The sequence below is a fragment of the Lepisosteus oculatus genome, chromosome 14 (assembly GCF_040954835.1).
Source record: "Lepisosteus oculatus isolate fLepOcu1 chromosome 14, fLepOcu1.hap2, whole genome shotgun sequence".
NCBI classification, from domain to species: Eukaryota; Metazoa; Chordata; class Actinopteri; order Semionotiformes; family Lepisosteidae; genus Lepisosteus; species Lepisosteus oculatus.
Window position 1 is genome coordinate 45,742,732 of NC_090709.1, and position 20,684 is coordinate 45,763,415.

The following is a 20,684-nucleotide window of genomic DNA, read 5'->3' on the forward strand; positions in this document are numbered from 1 at the left end:
GCTCGATAAGCTACTGGACACACCCGCCCCTCCTCACACAGACCGTGGAAAAGCCCCCGAGTGGGAGGGCTCGCTCTTCCTCCCAGGAGCTCTTGGACACGACGCCCAGACAGGGCGCGGGGAGCCGCCGCCTGCAAACACGGCTCCAGGCAGGACTCCACTCCGCAGGAGCCGCAGAGCAGAGGAGATGAGGGCAGCTTAGCTCCTGTGCAGAGACCTGAGCTGTTGTTGCTGTGGATGCTGTCTTTTCTGCACTCGGGGTAGGAGTGAATGTTGAGTTGCACTTAGAAATGAAGCAGAGCACTTCAACGGCACGGGTGTGTGTGTGTGTGCGCCCTGGTGATTCTGGGAGACAGATCGAACCTGGGCTAAAAGAGAGGGGGCTTAGCCCTCTTCCATTTGCTAGTTCAAAGTTGTACAACCCCTTTGTATCTGCTAGGCGGCGCAGTCGTCGTGCACAAAGAACACTTTGAAAAGCGTCAAAGGCAAGTCATTCCGAGTTGGTCGTTTGTGTTTTCCGTTCAGACGCGAAATGCTGACATGATCTCTCGGCTCCTCGGTTGTCATTTCTGCTCCGTAAAGGGATCACAGCACGCGTCGGCTTCCAGCATGCTGGGTCGGGACACGATGCCGGGGGTTGGAGAGAGCGATGTCTTCCTCGTTAGTATAGTGGCAAGTATCCCCGCCTGTCACGTGGGAGACCGGGGTTCGATTCCCCGACGGGGAGTAGCTTTTCTTTCACCTCCTTAGAGAAATGACTGCCTTTCACTTCTCTGTTTTCTTTCACAGCGTCGTGCACCTTTTCATTGCTCTCGCTTTCAGAGCCTCCGCACGGCAGTCGACTCGACATCAGGAAGCACATTGAAGTGAAAGCAGGAAGCGCTGCGACATGCACTGTGCAGATCCCGCCACACTAAGAGGTGAGTGGGTCTGTTCGATGCACAAAGAACGCTTTGAGAAGCGTCAAAGGCAAGTCATTCCGAGTTGGTCGTTTGTGTTTTCCGTTCAGACGCGAAATGCTGAAATGATCTCTCGGCTCCTCGGTTGTCATTTCTGCTCCGTAAAGGAATCACAGCACGCGTCGGCTTCCAGCACGGTGGGTCGGGACACGATGCCGGGGGTCGGAGAGAGCGATGTCTTCCTCGTTAGTATAGGACCTGTCACCTGTCCCCACCTGTCACGCGGGAGACTGGGGTGCATCAGGACGCGCCTTGAAGTGAAAGCAGGATGCGCTGTGACATGCACTGTGCAGATCCCGCCACACTAAGAGGTGGGTCCAGTGGGTCTGTTCGATCACAGCGCTAGGCGAATCCCCAATCCCCTTTTGTGCCTGGCGACAAAAGATGTCTGTTTCCGCCCGGTTTCGAACCGGGGACCTTTCGCGTGTGAGGCGAACGTGATAACCACTACACTACGGAAACGGTGGTAAGACGTGCCCAGCGGCCCAGCGCTGAGCTTCGCCAATGCGATTTAGCTGCTTCCAGTGCCTTTATTGGAGTGCGCTGATGGACCGTGCTCTCTCTCCAGAGACCAGCACGCCTGTCATGGACGGAGCAGGAAAGGCGGCGCCACATTCTACAGCCCTCTCCACGCAATCGACGAAATCGGGCTACTGAAGTGGAGAAAATCGCCTCTCCAGAAAGTGCAAATATCATCTTGGAGACTATAAATCCTATTGCCGAAGGTCAGCCCTGTCTACCAGAGTAACCCTCCCACAGCGATGATCAGCTCGTCTCACACGCGAGAAGTTTCGGTTGGAAACAAGCGCCCCCTCTTCTCGCACGTTTTGCACGTTCGAGTAGTTTTAATGCGGCTCTTTCGTACACGGTGCTGATCTTTTGGAAAGCAGGAGGCAAAACCGAGTCGAACCGCCTGGGTGAAAACCAGGAACCCTAACCGCTAGACTATATGGCAGCGAACAACCATGCTGTTCACGGCATCATGCAAGCAAACTACATAAATATGAGAAAACACGCAAGAGAGTTGTCACTCAGAGTGTCGAAGGGTCGATGTATACTGGGGCTCAGTTGAAATGCAACGTCAGGACTTTTCCGAATTATGTCACACGAAGAGAGCACAGCCCTTTCCGCCCTGCCGCCTGTGTCTCGGTAACTCGCTGTGATCGTATAGTGGTCAGTACTTTGCGTTGTGGCCGCAACAACCCCGGTTCGAATCCGGGTCACGGCAGAATAGGGGCGTCTGCTTTTACTACTCGCGCGAATGAAGGCAAAAAAAAGCCAATCGACGTGAACGAACGGCGCTTTACAGAGGAGTACTGCCTGACTGGATCGTTGATGAACGACAGAGGCCACTCCGACCTCTTCTCGGTTTTCTTCAATGACTTACTAAGGATCTTCTTCACATTCGCCCATGCAGGGGAAGCCAGTTACACCAAAGCAAACGCAGGAAAGTGCATTTCAAGCAGAGACCAGGAGGGACTTGTTTACACCGAGAGTGGGCGGAGAATGGAACAATGCGCCCAGCCCTGTTGCTGGAGCCGATTCTTGATGAGCTCTTGGGCTCACTAAGAGGCCCCCGCTGGATGCTAATCTTTCTGTTGTTCTTGCAGGTCCTGCGCTGCTTTTGAGCCGACAGAGCTCGACCTGGTCTGTCGGCACAGCCCAATTGCAAATGATCGGCTCCGCGTACAGAAGGAACGTGCGTTTGGTACAAGAGTGCACGAAGGCACCGGAAATACATTGGGAACAAATGACCGGTCGCTCAAGACCTCTGTGAAGTACAGGAGCGTGCAAAACGAGGCTGTTTCCGCCCGGTCTCGAACCGGCGCAGTGGGCAAAAGACGTATAATATACGTCTATTAAACGTATAACTTAGACGTCTAAATGTGGTCTACAATTCGTCTAGAATGAAATTCTAATATACGTCTAAAGTTATACGTCAATTATACGTCTATGTTTAGACGTTCATTATACATAAATGGTTGGAGTTCTATTATACGGATAAATTTAGAGGACTATTATACATATATGGTTGGAGTTCCGGATAACTTTAGAGGTCTATTATACGGATAACTTTAGAGGACTATTATACGTATATGGTTAGAAGTCTGTTATACGTATAACTTTAGACGTCTATTATACGTATATGGTTAGAAGTCTGTTATACGTATAACTTTAGACGTCTATTATACGTATATGGTTAGAAGTCTGTTATACGTATAACTTTAGACGTCTATTATACGTATATGGTTAGAAGTCTGTTATACGTATAACTTTAGACGTCTATTATACGTATATGGTTAGAGGTCTATTATACGGATAACTTTAGACGTCTATTATACGTATATGGTTAGAGGTCTATTATACGGATAACATTAGAGGTCTATTATACATCAAAGATAGATTTTATAGGTGTAGAAACAAGTAAACCAAGCCAATGATTAGGTTTAGAAATTTATTCTGAAAATACACATTCACACCTGAAACATACGTATTTCAAATTATACATTGTATACAATCAATCAACAATCAACATATGGGCAATAATCATAAAAAACACAACTAGTCTTAAACTTCAGCTACAAATTCTGGTAACATGGCAATATACAGTATAGTAATGACAAACACAAAACTAATTACATTAACACACTAACTCAAAACCACATTTTGATTCAAATATACATTTTAAAATGTACAACTTCTATATTTCCAAGAAAAAAAATATTACAATGGAAGTTAAGACGATTTTTGTCCACTATTTGCAAACCCTGTCTAATTGTCCTAACAGTTAGAACCAAAAACCTATTATTTTCAGAGTCCAGATCTCCTGGCCCCCTGCCTTGCATATGCATTCTTCAAGTAACACATTGCGTGCTCCTTTATTTCTTTTTCTGTTGATGTAGGGTGGGACTTCCGCAGCTAGGAGAAAATTATATAATATTACTTCCCAAATAAATGATGATTAATATCTTCTTTAGTATAATCTAAAAAATGAACAGTTTACTAAGCTCAAAGCTGAAATAAATGTATAAAATTTGGCTTGCATCATAGCAGTTGAGCAATTAAGTCTGTCCTAATTACCCAAAGTTTGAAAGTACAACATAGAATAAGAATAAGAGAAACGGCAAAACGATTTTGTGTCATCTTCCCCATTCACACTATTTTATGTGCCATTTTTTTGCTTATTCACGTACTATTTTAATCAAAATAATATTAAGAAAGATCTGTATGTATTCAGATAGTATTATTATTGTTCATACTTACTTGTCAAAAGAGGATTGCTGAGATATTTGCAGATATACTTCTACGTTTGAAAAACGTGTCCAAAATGGTGACCAACGAATACTAGCAATGCATTGTGGTATATAACCGGAAAATATGCTGGGTTCGATATTTTCTCAACGTATGCGTTTATTAATGTTGTCGATATTATGGTTGAAATTTAACATTGATAATACATCGCGGCTATGTGCCCCCTGCTATGAGCTGATGTGCAATTTTAACGCATGCAGTTAGTAAGGATCGGTCACTGTTGTATGGTATAATATATAATGACATTATGGAATAGGATGGGGACAGGCCTGGCATCACGGGGGGAGGGGGGAATGTCGCCCCTTCAGTTTTGTGCAAAAAGATTTACCTAACTTAATTTGCGCCCTAAAAAAATAGTTGTACTTTGTCAATGGTCAGACAACACTAAATGACACGAACAGTCACTCAGTCTGTTTGATGGGCAGGAGGGCTATCCGTCCAGGAACTGCCCATATCAGTGTCGTTATTGAGTGTCAACATTACGATCCTGTTTGCTCAGGTGGACCGATTCCTTGCAGTAGTTTATCATTATACTTAAAATCGTTATATAACTAGGACTAGTTATAGCAGTCTGTGCTTTCTGTTGGTTTTACAACATTTTTTTCTTAACGATTCAGAACGTCCATGTAGCTGCAAAAATGAACGCTTATGGTACTTTTCGCTCCAGGCAATACAAACCGTGAGAGTGACGAAAAATGTGAAACTGAACTTCATCGCAAATACCAGATTGCTAGTCGTTCTATCATGAAGCACTAATCAATGGCATAGCTGCGAGATTTCATTTGGGTAGCTGCACCGTAGAGCTCCGTTTCAACCGAAATATCACTCCCCCCTCAGAATTTCAGACGCCCCCCTACAGAATTTTCCCCGGGCACCGCGCACTGATGGGGGACGGGGTGTCCAGGAAATGGTATCAACTTTTGTCAAGAAAATAAAAATAGAAACTCTATAGGCACTCAAACATTTTACTGTTTTTTTTTTCAGGCAGGTGGCAAGACCCCCTCAGCAAAACCCTTGTATGCCAAGCTGTGGGCATTGATTCGTCGAATATACGTATATTTACGGCGAAATTACGTCTATACGTATATATACATCGCCTCGACGTATAATCAACGTCGAATTGCAACCGTAAAATCGACGACATGAATAAACGCATATATAACGTCGAAAACACATCTAACACAGTGCCTGAGGCTTTTTACTGTATGTATCGTGTGTGCCGCAACTAGGAGTATACGGCACTCTGCACAGTGCATGAAGTAAATTATTTTGGCAGTAATTAATTTATTATATTTACTATATGTATTATACACGTGTAAATTAATTACTGCCAAAATAATTTACTTCGTAATTTACAGTAAAAAGCCTCAGGGACTGTGTTAGATGTGTTTTCGACGTTATATATGCGTTTATTCATGTCGTCGATTTTACGGTTGCAATTCGACGTTGATTATACGTCTAGGCGACGTATATATACGTATAGACGTAATTTCGCCGTAAATATACGTATATTCGACGAATCAATGCCCACTGGGGGGGACCTTTCGCGTGTTAGGCGAACGTGATAGCCGCTACACTACGGAAACCTGTAGGGACTGCTGCTGGTGTCTCGCTTGCGTTTCGGGCTGAGAAAGGGACGCGTCACTTTAGGCAGGTGGCGCTGGAGAGAGGAACAAAGGGCGCGATGAAACAAAATGCCGAAACCCGGGATCGAACCAGGGACCTTTAGATCTTCAGTCTAACGCTCTCCCAACTGAGCTATTTCGGCAGTGCGCAAAGCCCACAGCCACCTGCTCCAGCCTTCCTGTGTTGTGGCATGAGCGCACCAAGAGTAGCGGGAGAGTGTTGCAGGAACGTCACTCAGAAGGAAAGCCACCCAGCTGCGCCCTCTGAGCTCTGTCCAGCGCATCTTCCTCGCATGGACTCCTGCCTGCGACGGGCAGGAAACAATTAGCAAGAACAGAACGACACGCCATGGGTGTCTCATGACCGCACCTTAGGTTGTGACACGTGCAGGTGTGAGGGGTTGCCGGGCTACTTTGGAGCAGAGCTTGGGCGGAGGGGGGGCGGGAAAGCAGACAAAGAGGTGACACCTCAAGGTCTGCACGATCACAGCTCTCCGCCGCCCCAGGCTTCCGCTCGATAAGCTACTGGACACACCCGCCCCTCCTCACACAGACCGTGGAAAAGCCCCCGAGTGGGAGGGCTCGCTCTTCCTCCCAGGAGCTCTTGGACACGACGCCCAGACAGGGCGCGGGGAGCCGCCGCCTGCAAACACGGCTCCAGGCAGGACTCCACTCCGCAGGAGCCGCAGAGCAGAGGAGATGAGGGCAGCTTAGCTCCTGTGCAGAGACCTGAGCTGTTGTTGCTGTGGATGCTGTCTTTTCTGCACTCGGGGTAGGAGTGAATGTTGAGTTGCACTTAGAAATGAAGCAGAGCACTTCAACGGCACGGGTGTGTGTGTGTGTGCGCCCTGGTGATTCTGGGAGACAGATCGAACCTGGGCTAAAAGAGAGGGGGCTTAGCCCTCTTCCATTTGCTAGTTCAAAGTTGTACAACCCCTTTGTATCTGCTAGGCGGCGCAGTCGTCGTGCACAAAGAACACTTTGAAAAGCGTCAAAGGCAAGTCATTCCGAGTTGGTCGTTTGTGTTTTCCGTTCAGACGCGAAATGCTGACATGATCTCTCGGCTCCTCGGTTGTCATTTCTGCTCCGTAAAGGGATCACAGCACGCGTCGGCTTCCAGCATGCTGGGTCGGGACACGATGCCGGGGGTTGGAGAGAGCGATGTCTTCCTCGTTAGTATAGTGGCAAGTATCCCCGCCTGTCACGCGGGAGACCGGGGTTCGATTCCCCGACGGGGAGTAGCTTTTCTTTCACCTCCTTAGAGAAATGACTGCCTTTCACTTCTCTGTTTTCTTTCACAGCGTCGTGCACCTTTTCATTGCTCTCGCTTTCAGAGCCTCCGCACGGCAGTCGACTCGACATCAGGAAGCACATTGAAGTGAAAGCAGGAAGCGCTGCGACATGCACTGTGCAGATCCCGCCACACTAAGAGGTGAGTGGGTCTGTTCGATGCACAAAGAACGCTTTGAGAAGCGTCAAAGGCAAGTCATTCCGAGTTGGTCGTTTGTGTTTTCCGTTCAGACGCGAAATGCTGAAATGATCTCTCGGCTCCTCGGTTGTCATTTCTGCTCCGTAAAGGAATCACAGCACGCGTCGGCTTCCAGCACGGTGGGTCGGGACACGATGCCGGGGGTCGGAGAGAGCGATGTCTTCCTCGTTAGTATAGGACCTGTCACCTGTCCCCACCTGTCACGCGGGAGACTGGGGTGCATCAGGACGCGCCTTGAAGTGAAAGCAGGATGCGCTGTGACATGCACTGTGCAGATCCCGCCACACTAAGAGGTGGGTCCAGTGGGTCTGTTCGATCACAGCGCTAGGCGAATCCCCAATCCCCTTTTGTGCCTGGCGACAAAAGATGTCTGTTTCCGCCCGGTTTCGAACCGGGGACCTTTCGCGTGTGAGGCGAACGTGATAACCACTACACTACGGAAACGGTGGTAAGACGTGCCCAGCGGCCCAGCGCTGAGCTTCGCCAATGCGATTTAGCTGCTTCCAGTGCCTTTATTGGAGTGCGCTGATGGACCGTGCTCTCTCTCCAGAGACCAGCACGCCTGTCATGGACGGAGCAGGAATGGCGGCGCCACATTCTACAGCCCTCTCCACGCAATCGACGAAATCGGGCTACTGAAGTGGAGAAAATCGCCTCTCCAGAAAGTGCAAATATCATCTTGGAGACTATAAATCCTATTGCCGAAGGTCAGCCCTGTCTACCAGAGTAACCCTCCCACAGCGATGATCAGCTCGTCTCACACGCGAGAAGTTTCGGTTGGAAACAAGCGCCCCCTCTTCTCGCACGTTTTGCACGTTCGAGTAGTTTTAATGCGGCTCTTTCGTACACGGTGCTGATCTTTTGGAAAGCAGGAGGCAAAACCGAGTCGAACCGCCTGGGTGAAAACCAGGAACCCTAACCGCTAGACTATATGGCAGCGAACAACCATGCTGTTCACGGCATCAAGCAAGCAAACTACATAAATATGAGAAAACACGCAAGAGAGTTGTCACTCAGAGTGTCGAAGGGTCGATGTATACTGGGGCTCAGTTGAAATGCAACGTCAGGACTTTTCCGAATTATGTCACACGAAGAGAGCACAGCCCTTTCCGCCCTGCCGCGTGTGTCTCGGTAACTCGCTGTGATCGTATAGTGGTCAGTACTTTGCGTTGTGGCCGCAACAACCCCGGTTCGAATCCGGGTCACGGCAGAATAGGGGCGTCTGCTTTTACTACTCGCGCGAATGAAGGCAAAAAAAAGCCAATCGACGTGAACGAACGGCGCTTTACAGAGGAGTACTGCCTGACTGGATCGTTGATGAACGACAGAGGCCACTCCGACCTCTTCTCGGTTTTCTTCAATGACTTACTAAGGATCTTCTTCACATTCGCCCATGCAGGGGAAGCCAGTTACACCAAAGCAAACGCAGGAAAGTGCATTTCAAGCAGAGACCAGGAGGGACTTGTTTACACCGAGAGTGGGCGGAGAATGGAACAATGCGCCCAGCCCTGTTGCTGGAGCCGATTCTTGATGAGCTCTTGGGCTCACTAAGAGGCCCCCGCTGGATGCTAATCTTTCTGTTGTTCTTGCAGGTCCTGCGCTGCTTTTGAGCCGACAGAGCTCGACCTGGTCTGTCGGCACAGCCCAATTGCAAATGATCGGCTCCGCGTACAGAAGGAACGTGCGTTTGGTACAAGAGTGCACGAAGGCACCGGAAATACATTGGGAACAAATGACCGGTCGCTCAAGACCTCTGTGAAGTACAGGAGCGTGCAAAACGAGGCTGTTTCCGCCCGGTCTCGAACCGGGGACCTTTCGCGTGTTAGGCGAACGTGATAGCCGCTACACTACGGAAACCTGTAGGGACTGCTGCTGGTGTCTCGCTTGCGTTTCGGGCTGAGAAAGGGACGCGTCACTTTAGGCAGGTGGCGCTGGAGAGAGGAACAAAGGGCGCGATGAAACAAAATGCCGAAACCCGGGACCTTTAGATCTTCAGTCTAACGCTCGCCCAACTGAGCTATTTCGGCAGTGCGCAAAGCCCACAGCCACCTGCTCCAGCCTTCCTGTGTTGTGGCATGAGCGCACCAAGAGTAGCGGGAGAGTGTTGCAGGAACGTCACTCAGAAGGAAAGCCACCCAGCTGCGCCCTCTGAGCTCTGTCCAGCGCATCTTCCTCGCATGGACTCCTGCCTGCGACGGGCAGGAAACAATTAGCAAGAACAGAACGACACGCCATGGGTGTCTCATGACCGCACCTTAGGTTGTGACACGTGCAGGTGTGAGGGGTTGCCGGGCTACTTTGGAGCAGAGCTTGGGCGGAGGGGGGGCGGGAAAGCAGACAAAGAGGTGACACCTCAAGGTCTGCACGATCACAGCTCTCCGCCGCCCCAGGCTTCCGCTCGATAAGCTACTGGACACACCCGCCCCTCCTCACACAGACCGTGGAAAAGCCCCCGAGTGGGAGGGCTCGCTCTTCCTCCCAGGAGCTCTTGGACACGACGCCCAGACAGGGCGCGGGGAGCCGCCGCCTGCAAACACGGCTCCAGGCAGGACTCCACTCCGCAGGAGCCGCAGAGCAGAGGAGATGAGGGCAGCTTAGCTCCTGTGCAGAGACCTGAGCTGTTGTTGCTGTGGATGCTGTCTTTTCTGCACTCGGGGTAGGAGTGAATGTTGAGTTGCACTTAGAAATGAAGCAGAGCACTTCAACGGCACGGGTGTGTGTGTGTGTGCGCCCTGGTGATTCTGGGAGACAGATCGAACCTGGGCTAAAAGAGAGGGGGCTTAGCCCTCTTCCATTTGCTAGTTCAAAGTTGTACAACCCCTTTGTATCTGCTAGGCGGCGCAGTCGTCGTGCACAAAGAACACTTTGAAAAGCGTCAAAGGCAAGTCATTCCGAGTTGGTCGTTTGTGTTTTCCGTTCAGACGCGAAATGCTGACATGATCTCTCGGCTCCTCGGTTGTCATTTCTGCTCCGTAAAGGGATCACAGCACGCGTCGGCTTCCAGCATGCTGGGTCGGGACACGATGCCGGGGGTTGGAGAGAGCGATGTCTTCCTCGTTAGTATAGTGGCAAGTATCCCCGCCTGTCACGCGGGAGACCGGGGTTCGATTCCCCGACGGGGAGTAGCTTTTCTTTCACCTCCTTAGAGAAATGACTGCCTTTCACTTCTCTGTTTTCTTTCACAGCGTCGTGCACCTTTTCATTGCTCTCGCTTTCAGAGCCTCCGCACGGCAGTCGACTCGACATCAGGAAGCACATTGAAGTGAAAGCAAGAAGCGCTGCGACATGCACTGTGCAGATCCCGCCACACTAAGAGGTGAGTGGGTCTGTTCGATGCACAAAGAACGCTTTGAGAAGCGTCAAAGGCAAGTCATTCCGAGTTGGTCGTTTGTGTTTTCCGTTCAGATGCGAAATGCTGAAATGATCTCTCGGCTCCTCGGTTGTCATTTCTGCTCCGTAAAGGAATCACAGCACGCGTCGGCTTCCAGCACGGTGGGCAGGGACACGATGCCGGGGGTCGGAGAGAGCGATGTCTTCCTCGTTAGTATAGGACCTGTCACCTGTCCCCACCTGTCACGCGGGAGACTGGGGTGCATCAGGACGCGCCTTGAAGTGAAAGCAGGATGCGCTGTGACATGCACTGTGCAGATCCCGCCACACTAAGAGGTGGGTCCAGTGGGTCTGTTCGATCACAGCGCTAGGCGAATCCCCAATCCCCTTTTGTGCCTGGCGACAAAAGATGTCTGTTTCCGCCCGGTTTCAAACCGGGGACCTTTCGCGTGTGAGGCGAACGTGATAACCACTACACTACGGAAACGGTGGTAAGACGTGCCCAGCGGCCCAGCGCTGAGCTTCGCCAATGCGATTTAGCTGCTTCCAGTGCCTTTATTGGAGTGCGCTGATGGACCGTGCTCTCTCTCCAGAGACCAGCACGCCTGTCATGGACGGAGCAGGAAAGGCGGCGCCACATTCTACAGCCCTCTCCACACAATCGACGAAATCGGGCTACTGAAGTGGAGAAAATCGCCTCTCCAGAAAGTGCAAATATCATCTTGGAGACTATAAATCCTATTGCCGAAGGTCAGCCCTGTCTACCAGAGTAACCCTCCCACAGCGATGATCAGCTCGTCTCACACGCGAGAAGTTTCGGTTGGAAACAAGCGCCCCCTCTTCTCGCACGTTTTGCACGTTCGAGTAGTTTTAATGCGGCTCTTTCGTACACGGTGCTGATCTTTTGGAAAGCAGGAGGCAAAACCGAGTCGAACCGCCTGGGTGAAAACCAGGAACCCTAACCGCTAGACTATATGGCAGCGAACAACCATGCTGTTCACGGCATCAAGCAAGCAAACTACATAAATATGAGAAAACACGCAAGAGAGTTGTCACTCAGAGTGTCGAAGGGTCGATGTATACTGGGGCTCAGTTGAAATGCAACGTCAGGACTTTTCCGAATTATGTCACACGAAGAGAGCACAGCCCTTTCCGCCCTGCCGCGTGTGTCTCGGTAACTCGCTGTGATCGTATAGTGGTCAGTACTTTGCGTTGTGGCCGCAACAACCCCGGTTCGAATCCGGGTCACGGCAGAATAGGGGCGTCTGCTTTTACTACTCGCGCGAATGAAGGCAAAAAAAAAGCCAATCGACGTGAACGAACGGCGCTTTACAGAGGAGTACTGCCTGACTGGATCGTTGATGAACGACAGAGGCCACTCCGACCTCTTCTCGGTTTTCTTCAATGACTTACTAAGGATCTTCTTCACATTCGCCCATGCAGGGGAAGCCAGTTACACCAAAGCAAACGCAGGAAAGTGCATTTCAAGCAGAGACCAGGAGGGACTTGTTTACACCGAGAGTGGGCGGAGAATGGAACAATGCGCCCAGCCCTGTTGCTGGAGCCGATTCTTGATGAGCTCTTGGGCTCACTAAGAGGCCCCCGCTGGATGCTAATCTTTCTGTTGTTCTTGCAGGTCCTGCGCTGGTTTTGAGCCGACAGAGCTCGACCTGGTCTGTCGGCACAGCCCAATTGCAAATGATCGGCTCCGCGTACAGAAGGAACGTGCGTTTGGTACAAGAGTGCACGAAGGCACCGGAAATACATTGGGAACAAATGACCGGTCGCTCAAGACCTCTGTGAAGTACAGGAGCGTGCAAAACGAGGCTGTTTCCGCCCGGTCTCGAACCGGGGACCTTTCGCGTGTTAGGCGAACGTGATAGCCGCTACACTACGGAAACCTGTAGGGACTGCTGCTGGTGTCTCGCTTGCGTTTCGGGCTGAGAAAGGGACGCGTCACTTTAGGCAGGTGGCGCTGGAGAGAGGAACAAAGGGCGCGATGAAACAAAATGCCGAAACCCGGGATCGAACCAGGGACCTTTAGATCTTCAGTCTAACGCTCTCCCAACTGAGCTATTTCGGCAGTGCGCAAAGCCCACAGCCACCTGCTCCAGCCTTCCTGTGTTGTGGCATGAGCGCACCAAGAGTAGCGGGAGAGTGTTGCAGGAACGTCACTCAGAAGGAAAGCCACCCAGCTGCGCCCTCTGAGCTCTGTCCAGCGCATCTTCCTCGCATGGACTCCTGCCTGCGACGGGCAGGAAACAATTAGCAAGAACAGAACGACACGCCATGGGTGTCTCATGACCGCACCTTAGGTTGTGACACGTCCAGGTGTGAGGGGTTGCCGGGCTACTTTGGAGCAGAGCTTGGGCGGAGGGGGGGCGGGAAAGCAGACAAAGAGGTGACACCTCAAGGTCTGCACGATCACAGCTCTCCGCCGCCCCAGGCTTCCGCTCGATAAGCTACTGGACACACCCGCCCCTCCTCACACAGACCGTGGAAAAGCCCCCGAGTGGGAGGGCTCGCTCTTCCTCCCAGGAGCTCTTGGACACGACGCCCAGACAGGGCGCGGGGAGCCGCCGCCTGCAAACACGGCTCCAGGCAGGACTCCACTCCGCAGGAGCCGCAGAGCAGAGGAGATGAGGGCAGCTTAGCTCCTGTGCAGAGACCTGAGCTGTTGTTGCTGTGGATGCTGTCTTTTCTGCACTCGGGGTAGGAGTGAATGTTGAGTTGCACTTAGAAATGAAGCAGAGCACTTCAACGGCACGGGTGTGTGTGTGTGTGCGCCCTGGTGATTCTGGGAGACAGATCGAACCTGGGCTAAAAGAGAGGGGGCTTAGCCCTCTTCCATTTGCTAGTTCAAAGTTGTACAACCCCTTTGTATCTGCTAGGCGGCGCAGTCGTCGTGCACAAAGAACACTTTGAAAAGCGTCAAAGGCAAGTCATTCCGAGTTGGTCGTTTGTGTTTTCCGTTCAGACGCGAAATGCTGACATGATCTCTCGGCTCCTCGGTTGTCATTTCTGCTCCGTAAAGGGATCACAGCACGCGTCGGCTTCCAGCATGCTGGGTCGGGACACGATGCCGGGGGTTGGAGAGAGCGATGTCTTCCTCGTTAGTATAGTGGCAAGTATCCCCGCCTGTCACGCGGGAGACCGGGGTTCGATTCCCCGACGGGGAGTAGCTTTTCTTTCACCTCCTTAGAGAAATGACTGCCTTTCACTTCTCTGTTTTCTTTCACAGCGTCGTGCACCTTTTCATTGCTCTCGCTTTCAGAGCCTCCGCACGGCAGTCGACTCGACATCAGGAAGCACATTGAAGTGAAAGCAGGAAGCGCTGCGACATGCACTGTGCAGATCCCGCCACACTAAGAGGTGAGTGGGTCTGTTCGATGCACAAAGAACGCTTTGAGAAGCGTCAAAGGCAAGTCATTCCGAGTTGGTCGTTTGTGTTTTCCGTTCAGACGCGAAATGCTGAAATGATCTCTCGGCTCCTCGGTTGTCATTTCTGCTCCGTAAAGGAATCACAGCACGCGTCGGCTTCCAGCACGGTGGGTCGGGACACGATGCCGGGGGTCGGAGAGAGCGATGTCTTCCTCGTTAGTATAGGACCTGTCACCTGTCCCCACCTGTCACGCGGGAGACTGGGGTGCATCAGGACGCGCCTTGAAGTGAAAGCAGGATGCGCTGTGACATGCACTGTGCAGATCCCGCCACACTAAGAGGTGGGTCCAGTGGGTCTGTTCGATCACAGCGCTAGGCGAATCCCCAATCCCCTTTTGTGCCTGGCGACAAAAGATGTCTGTTTCCGCCCGGTTTCGAACCGGGGACCTTTCGCGTGTGAGGCGAACGTGATAACCACTACACTACGGAAACGGTGGTAAGACGTGCCCAGCGGCCCAGCGCTGAGCTTCGCCAATGCGATTTAGCTGCTTCCAGTGCCTTTATTGGAGTGCGCTGATGGACCGTGCTCTCTCTCCAGAGACCAGCACGCCTGTCATGGACGGAGCAGGAAAGGCGGCGCCACATTCTACAGCCCTCTCCACGCAATCGACGAAATCGGGCTACTGAAGTGGAGAAAATCGCCTCTCCAGAAAGTGCAAATATCATCTTGGAGACTATAAATCCTATTGCCGAAGGTCAGCCCTGTCTACCAGAGTAACCCTCCCACAGCGATGATCAGCTCGTCTCACACGCGAGAAGTTTCGGTTGGAAACAAGCGCCCCCTCTTCTCGCACGTTTTGCACGTTCGAGTAGTTTTAATGCGGCTCTTTCGTACACGGTGCTGATCTTTTGGAAAGCAGGAGGCAAAACCGAGTCGAACCGCCTGGGTGAAAACCAGGAACCCTAACCGCTAGACTATATGGCAGCGAACAACCATGCTGTTCACGGCATCAAGCAAGCAAACTACATAAATATGAGAAAACACGCAAGAGAGTTGTCACTCAGAGTGTCGAAGGGTCGATGTATACTGGGGCTCAGTTGAAATGCAACGTCAGGACTTTTCCGAATTATGTCACACGAAGAGAGCACAGCCCTTTCCGCCCTGCCGCGTGTGTCTCGGTAACTCGCTGTGATCGTATAGTGGTCAGTACTTTGCGTTGTGGCCGCAACAACCCCGGTTCGAATCCGGGTCACGGCAGAATAGGGGCGTCTGCTTTTACTACTCGCGCGAATGAAGGCAAAAAAAAGCCAATCGACGTGAACGAACGGCGCTTTACAGAGGAGTACTGCCTGACTGGATCGTTGATGAACGACAGAGGCCACTCCGACCTCTTCTCGGTTTTCTTCAATGACTTACTAAGGATCTTCTTCACATTCGCCCATGCAGGGGAAGTCAGTTACACCAAAGCAAACGCAGGAAAGTGCATTTCAAGCAGAGACCAGGAGGGACTTGTTTACACCGAGAGTGGGCGGAGAATGGAACAATGCGCCCAGCCCTGTTGCTGGAGCCGATTCTTGATGAGCTCTTGGGCTCACTAAGAGGCCCCCGCTGGATGCTAATCTTTCTGTTGTTCTTGCAGGTCCTGCGCTGCTTTTGAGCCGACAGAGCTCGACCTGGTCTGTCGGCACAGCCCAATTGCAAATGATCGGCTCCGCGTACAGAAGGAACGTGCGTTTGGTACAAGAGTGCACGAAGGCACCGGAAATACATTGGGAACAAATGACCGGTCGCTCAAGACCTCTGTGAAGTACAGGAGCGTGCAAAACGAGGCTGTTTCCGCCCGGTCTCGAACCGGGGACCTTTCGCGTGTTAGGCGAACGTGAAAGCCGCTACACTACGGAAACCTGTAGGGACTGCTGCTGGTGTCTCGCTTGCGTTTCGGGCTGAGAAAGGGACGCGTCACTTTAGGCAGGTGGCGCTGGAGAGAGGAACAAAGGGCGCGATGAAACAAAATGCCGAAACCCGGGATCGAACCAGGGACCTTTAGATCTTCAGTCTAACGCTCTCCCAACTGAACTATTTCGGCAGTGCGCAAAGCCCACAGCCACCTGCTCCAGCCTTCCTGTGTTGTGGCATGAGCGCACCAAGAGTAGCGGGAGAGTGTTGCAGGAACGTCACTCAGAAGGAAAGCCACCCAGCTGCGCCCTCTGAGCTCTGTCCAGCGCATCTTCCTCGCATGGACTCCTGCCTGCGACGGGCAGGAAACAATTAGCAAGAACAGAACGACACGCCATGGGTGTCTCATGACCGCACCTTAGGTTGTGACACGTGCAGGTGTGAGGGGTTGCCGGGCTACTTTGGAGCAGAGCTTGGGCGGAGGGGGGGGCGGGAAAGCAGACAAAGAGGTGACACCTCAAGGTCTGCACGATCACAGCTCTCCGCCGCCCCAGGCTTCCGCTCGATAAGCTACTGGACACACCCGCCCCTCCTCACACAGACCGTGGAAAAGCCCCCGAGTGGGAGGGCTCGCTCTTCCTCCCAGGAGCTCTTGGACACGACGCCCAGACAGGGCGCGGGGAGCCGCCGCCTGCAAACACGGCTCCAGGCAGGACTCCACTCCGCAGGAGCCGCAGAGCAGAGGAGATGAGGGCAGCTTAGCTCCTGTGCAGAGACCTGAGCTGTTGTTGCTGTGGATGCTGTCTTTTCTGCACTCGGGGTAGGAGTGAATGTTGAGTTGCACTTAGAAATGAAGCAGAGCACTTCAACGGCACGGGTGTGTGTGTGTGTGCGCCCTGGTGATTCTGGGAGACAGATCGAACCTGGGCTAAAAGAGAGGGGGCTTAGCCCTCTTCCATTTGCTAGTTCAAAGTTGTACAACCCCTTTGTATCTGCTAGGCGGCGCAGTCGTCGTGCACAAAGAACACTTTGAAAAGCGTCAAAGGCAAGTCATTCCGAGTTGGTCGTTTGTGTTTTCCGTTCAGACGCGAAATGCTGACATGATCTCTCGGCTCCTCGGTTGTCATTTCTGCTCCGTAAAGGGATCACAGCACGCGTCGGCTTCCAGCATGCTGGGTCGGGACACGATGCCGGGGGTTGGAGAGAGCGATGTCTTCCTCGTTAGTATAGTGGCAAGTATCCCCGCCTGTCACGCGGGAGACCGGGGTTCGATTCCCCGACGGGGAGTAGCTTTTCTTTCACCTCCTTAGAGAAATGACTGCCTTTCACTTCTCTGTTTTCTTTCACAGCGTCGTGCACCTTTTCATTGCTCTCGCTTTCAGAGCCTCCGCACGGCAGTCGACTCGACATCAGGAAGCACATTGAAGTGAAAGCAGGAAGCGCTGCGACATGCACTGTGCAGATCCCGCCACACTAAGAGGTGAGTGGGTCTGTTCGATGCACAAAGAACGCTTTGAGAAGCGTCAAAGGCAAGTCATTCCGAGTTGGTCGTTTGTGTTTTCCGTTCAGACGCGAAATGCTGAAATGATCTCTCGGCTCCTCGGTTGTCATTTCTGCTCCGTAAAGGAATCACAGCACGCGTCGGCTTCCAGCACGGTGGGCAGGGACACGATGCCGGGGGTCGGAGAGAGCGATGTCTTCCTCGTTAGTATAGGACCTGTCACCTGTCCCCACCTGTCACGCGGGAGACTGGGGTGCATCAGGACGCGCCTTGAAGTGAAAGCAGGATGCGCTGTGACATGCACTGTGCAGATCCCGCCACACTAAGAGGTGGGTCCAGTGGGTCTGTTCGATCACAGCGCTAGGCGAATCCCCAATCCCCTTTTGTGCCTGGCGACAAAAGATGTCTGTTTCCGCCCGGTTTCGAACCGGGGACCTTTCGCGTGTGAGGCGAACGTGATAACCACTACACTACGGAAACGGTGGTAAGACGTGCCCAGCGGCCCAGCGCTGAGCTTCGCCAATGCGATTTAGCTGCTTCCAGTGCCTTTATTGGAGTGCGCTGATGGACCGTGCTCTCTCTCCAGAGACCAGCACGCCTGTCATGGACGGAGCAGGAAAGGCGGCGCCACATTCTACAGCCCTCTCCACACAATCGACGAAATCGGGCTACTGAAGTGGAGAAAATCGCCTCTCCAGAAAGTGCAAATATCATCTTGGAGACTATAAATCCTATTGCCGAAGGTCAGCCCTGTCTACCAGAGTAACCCTCCCACAGCGATGATCAGCTCGTCTCACACGCGAGAAGTTTCGGTTGGAAACAAGCGCCCCCTCTTCTCGCACGTTTTGCACGTTCGAGTAGTTTTAATGCGGCTCTTTCGTACACGGTGCTGATCTTTTGGAAAGCAGGAGGCAAAACCGAGTCGAACCGCCTGGGTGAAAACCAGGAACCCTAACCGCTAGACTATATGGCAGCGAACAACCATGCTGTTCACGGCATCAAGCAAGCAAACTACATAAATATGAGAAAACACGCAAGAGAGTTGTCACTCAGAGTGTCGAAGGGTCGATGTATACTGGGGCTCAGTTGAAATGCAACGTCAGGACTTTTCCGAATTATGTCACACGAAGAGAGCACAGCCCTTTCCGCCCTGCCGCGTGTGTCTCGGTAACTCGCTGTGATCGTATAGTGGTCAGTACTTTGCGTTGTGGCCGCAACAACCCCGGTTCGAATCCGGGTCACGGCAGAATAGGGGCGTCTGCTTTTACTACTCGCGCGAATGAAGGCAAAAAAAAGCCAATCGACGTGAACGAACGGCGCTTTACAGAGGAGTACTGCCTGACTGGATCGTTGATGAACGACAGAGGCCACTCCGACCTCTTCTCGGTTTTCTTCAATGACTTACTAAGGATCTTCTTCACATTCGCCCATGCAGGGGAAGCCAGTTACACCAAAGCAAACGCAGGAAAGTGCATTTCAAGCAGAGACCAGGAGGGACTTGTTTACACCGAGAGTGGGCGGAGAATGGAACAATGCGCCCAGCCCTGTTGCTGGAGCCGATTCTTGATGAGCTCTTGGGCTCACTAAGAGGCCCCCGCTGGATGCTAATCTTTCTGTTGTTCTTGCAGGTCCTGCGCTGCTTTTGAGCCGACAGAGCTCGACCTGGTCTGTCGGCACAGCCCAATTGCAAATGATCGGCTCCGCGTACAGAAGGAACGTGCGTTTGGTACAAGAGTGCACGAAGGCACCGGAAATACATTGGGAACAAATGACCGGTCGCTCAAGACCTCTGTGAAGTACAGGAGCGTGCAAAACGAGGCTGTTTCCACCCGGTCTCGAACCGGGGACCTTTCGCGTGTTAGGCGAACGTGATAGCCGCTACACTACGGAAACCTGTAGGGACTGCTGCTGGTGTCTCGCTTGCGTTTCGGGCTGAGAAAGGGACGCGTCACTTTAGGCAGGTGGCGCTGGAGAGAGGAACAAAGGGCGCGATGAAACAAAATGCCGAAACCCGGGATCGAACCAGGGACCTTTAGATCTTCAGTCTAACGCTCTCCCAACTGAGCTATTTCGGCAGTGCGCAAAGCCCACAGCCACCTGCTCCAGCCTTCCTGTGTTGTGGCATGAGCGCACCAAGAGTAGCGGGAGAGTGTTGCAGGAACGTCACTCAGAAGGAAAGCCACCCAGCTGCGCCCTCTGAGCTCTGTCCAGCGCATCTTCCTCGCATGGACTCCTGCCTGCGACGGGCAGGAAACAATTAGCAAGAACAGAACGACACCCCATGGGTGTCTCATGACCGCACCTTAGGTTGTGACACGTGCAGGTGTGAGGGGTTGCCGGGCTACTTTGGAGCAGAGCTTGGGCGGAGGGGGGGCGGGAAAGCAGACAAAGAGGTGACACCTCAAGGTCTGCACGATCACAGCTCTCCGCCGCCCCAGGCTTCCGCTCGATAAGCTACTGGACACACCCGCCCCTCCTCACACAGACCGTGGAAAAGCCCCCGAGTGGGAGGGCTCGCTCTTCCTCCCAGGAGCTCTTGGACACGACGCCCAGACAGGGCGCGGGGAGCCGCCGCCTGCAAACACGGCTCCAGGCAGGACTCCACTCCGCAGGAGCCGCAGAGCAGAGGAGATGAGGGCAGCTTAGCTCCTGTGCAGAGACCTGAGCTGTTGTTGCTGTGGATGCTGTCTTTTCTGCACTCGGGGTAGGAGTGAATGTTGAGTTGCACTTAGAAATGAAGCAGAGCACTTCAACGGCACGGGTGTGTGTGTGTGTGCGCCCTGGTGATTCTGGGAGACAGATCGAACCTGGGCTAAAAGAGAGGGGGCTTAGCCCTCTTCCATTTGCTAGTTCAAAGTTGTACAACCCCTTTGTATCTGCTAGGCGGCGCAGTCGTCGTGCACAAAGAACACTTTGAAAAGCGTCAAAGGCAAGTCATTCCGAGTTGGTCGTTTGTGTTTTCCGTTCAGACGCGAAATGCTGACATGATCTCTCGGCTCCTCGGTTGTCATTTCTGCTCCGTAAAGGGATCACAGCACGCGTCGGCTTCCAGCATGCTGGGTCGGGACACGATGCCGGGGGTTGGAGAGAGCGATGTCTTCCTCGTTAGTATAGTGGCAAGTATCCCCGCCTGTCACGCGGGAGACCGGGGTTCGATTCCCCGACGGGGAGTAGCTTTTCTTTCACCTCC

General features: G+C 52.4%; 24 non-coding genes across 24 annotated transcripts; 11 read left to right on the forward strand and 13 right to left on the reverse strand.

Moving 5' to 3' along the window:
- The first annotated feature begins 655 nt into the window (after positions 1-655).
- trnad-guc (transfer RNA aspartic acid (anticodon GUC)) lies at positions 656-727 on the forward strand. The gene has a single exon. It is a non-coding gene; the product is annotated as a tRNA-Asp (tRNA).
- A 621-nt stretch (positions 728-1,348) lies between these two features.
- Positions 1,349-1,421, reverse strand: trnav-cac (transfer RNA valine (anticodon CAC)). The gene has a single exon. It is a non-coding gene; the product is annotated as a tRNA-Val (tRNA).
- A 694-nt stretch (positions 1,422-2,115) lies between these two features.
- trnah-gug (transfer RNA histidin (anticodon GUG)) lies at positions 2,116-2,187 on the forward strand. Its single transcript has one exon. It is a non-coding gene; the product is annotated as a tRNA-His (tRNA).
- A 3,779-nt stretch (positions 2,188-5,966) lies between these two features.
- Positions 5,967-6,039, reverse strand: trnaf-gaa (transfer RNA phenylalanine (anticodon GAA)). The gene has a single exon. It is a non-coding gene; the product is annotated as a tRNA-Phe (tRNA).
- Positions 6,040-7,063: 1,024 nt separating this feature from the next.
- On the forward strand, positions 7,064-7,135 carry trnad-guc (transfer RNA aspartic acid (anticodon GUC)). Its single transcript has one exon. It is a non-coding gene; the product is annotated as a tRNA-Asp (tRNA).
- A 621-nt stretch (positions 7,136-7,756) lies between these two features.
- On the reverse strand, positions 7,757-7,829 carry trnav-cac (transfer RNA valine (anticodon CAC)). Its single transcript has one exon. It is a non-coding gene; the product is annotated as a tRNA-Val (tRNA).
- Positions 7,830-8,523: 694 nt separating this feature from the next.
- Positions 8,524-8,595, forward strand: trnah-gug (transfer RNA histidin (anticodon GUG)). Its single transcript has one exon. It is a non-coding gene; the product is annotated as a tRNA-His (tRNA).
- A 574-nt stretch (positions 8,596-9,169) lies between these two features.
- trnav-aac (transfer RNA valine (anticodon AAC)) lies at positions 9,170-9,242 on the reverse strand. The gene has a single exon. It is a non-coding gene; the product is annotated as a tRNA-Val (tRNA).
- Positions 9,243-10,436: 1,194 nt separating this feature from the next.
- Positions 10,437-10,508, forward strand: trnad-guc (transfer RNA aspartic acid (anticodon GUC)). The gene has a single exon. It is a non-coding gene; the product is annotated as a tRNA-Asp (tRNA).
- Positions 10,509-11,129: 621 nt separating this feature from the next.
- On the reverse strand, positions 11,130-11,202 carry trnav-cac (transfer RNA valine (anticodon CAC)). Its single transcript has one exon. It is a non-coding gene; the product is annotated as a tRNA-Val (tRNA).
- A 694-nt stretch (positions 11,203-11,896) lies between these two features.
- Positions 11,897-11,968, forward strand: trnah-gug (transfer RNA histidin (anticodon GUG)). Its single transcript has one exon. It is a non-coding gene; the product is annotated as a tRNA-His (tRNA).
- Positions 11,969-12,543: 575 nt separating this feature from the next.
- trnav-aac (transfer RNA valine (anticodon AAC)) lies at positions 12,544-12,616 on the reverse strand. Its single transcript has one exon. It is a non-coding gene; the product is annotated as a tRNA-Val (tRNA).
- Positions 12,617-12,725: 109 nt separating this feature from the next.
- On the reverse strand, positions 12,726-12,798 carry trnaf-gaa (transfer RNA phenylalanine (anticodon GAA)). Its single transcript has one exon. It is a non-coding gene; the product is annotated as a tRNA-Phe (tRNA).
- Positions 12,799-13,822: 1,024 nt separating this feature from the next.
- On the forward strand, positions 13,823-13,894 carry trnad-guc (transfer RNA aspartic acid (anticodon GUC)). The gene has a single exon. It is a non-coding gene; the product is annotated as a tRNA-Asp (tRNA).
- A 621-nt stretch (positions 13,895-14,515) lies between these two features.
- Positions 14,516-14,588, reverse strand: trnav-cac (transfer RNA valine (anticodon CAC)). The gene has a single exon. It is a non-coding gene; the product is annotated as a tRNA-Val (tRNA).
- Positions 14,589-15,282: 694 nt separating this feature from the next.
- Positions 15,283-15,354, forward strand: trnah-gug (transfer RNA histidin (anticodon GUG)). Its single transcript has one exon. It is a non-coding gene; the product is annotated as a tRNA-His (tRNA).
- Positions 15,355-15,928: 574 nt separating this feature from the next.
- On the reverse strand, positions 15,929-16,001 carry trnav-aac (transfer RNA valine (anticodon AAC)). Its single transcript has one exon. It is a non-coding gene; the product is annotated as a tRNA-Val (tRNA).
- Positions 16,002-16,110: 109 nt separating this feature from the next.
- Positions 16,111-16,183, reverse strand: trnaf-gaa (transfer RNA phenylalanine (anticodon GAA)). The gene has a single exon. It is a non-coding gene; the product is annotated as a tRNA-Phe (tRNA).
- A 1,025-nt stretch (positions 16,184-17,208) lies between these two features.
- trnad-guc (transfer RNA aspartic acid (anticodon GUC)) lies at positions 17,209-17,280 on the forward strand. The gene has a single exon. It is a non-coding gene; the product is annotated as a tRNA-Asp (tRNA).
- A 621-nt stretch (positions 17,281-17,901) lies between these two features.
- trnav-cac (transfer RNA valine (anticodon CAC)) lies at positions 17,902-17,974 on the reverse strand. The gene has a single exon. It is a non-coding gene; the product is annotated as a tRNA-Val (tRNA).
- A 694-nt stretch (positions 17,975-18,668) lies between these two features.
- On the forward strand, positions 18,669-18,740 carry trnah-gug (transfer RNA histidin (anticodon GUG)). The gene has a single exon. It is a non-coding gene; the product is annotated as a tRNA-His (tRNA).
- Positions 18,741-19,314: 574 nt separating this feature from the next.
- trnav-aac (transfer RNA valine (anticodon AAC)) lies at positions 19,315-19,387 on the reverse strand. The gene has a single exon. It is a non-coding gene; the product is annotated as a tRNA-Val (tRNA).
- Positions 19,388-19,496: 109 nt separating this feature from the next.
- Positions 19,497-19,569, reverse strand: trnaf-gaa (transfer RNA phenylalanine (anticodon GAA)). Its single transcript has one exon. It is a non-coding gene; the product is annotated as a tRNA-Phe (tRNA).
- A 1,024-nt stretch (positions 19,570-20,593) lies between these two features.
- trnad-guc (transfer RNA aspartic acid (anticodon GUC)) lies at positions 20,594-20,665 on the forward strand. The gene has a single exon. It is a non-coding gene; the product is annotated as a tRNA-Asp (tRNA).
- The last annotated feature ends 19 nt before the right edge of the window (positions 20,666-20,684 follow it).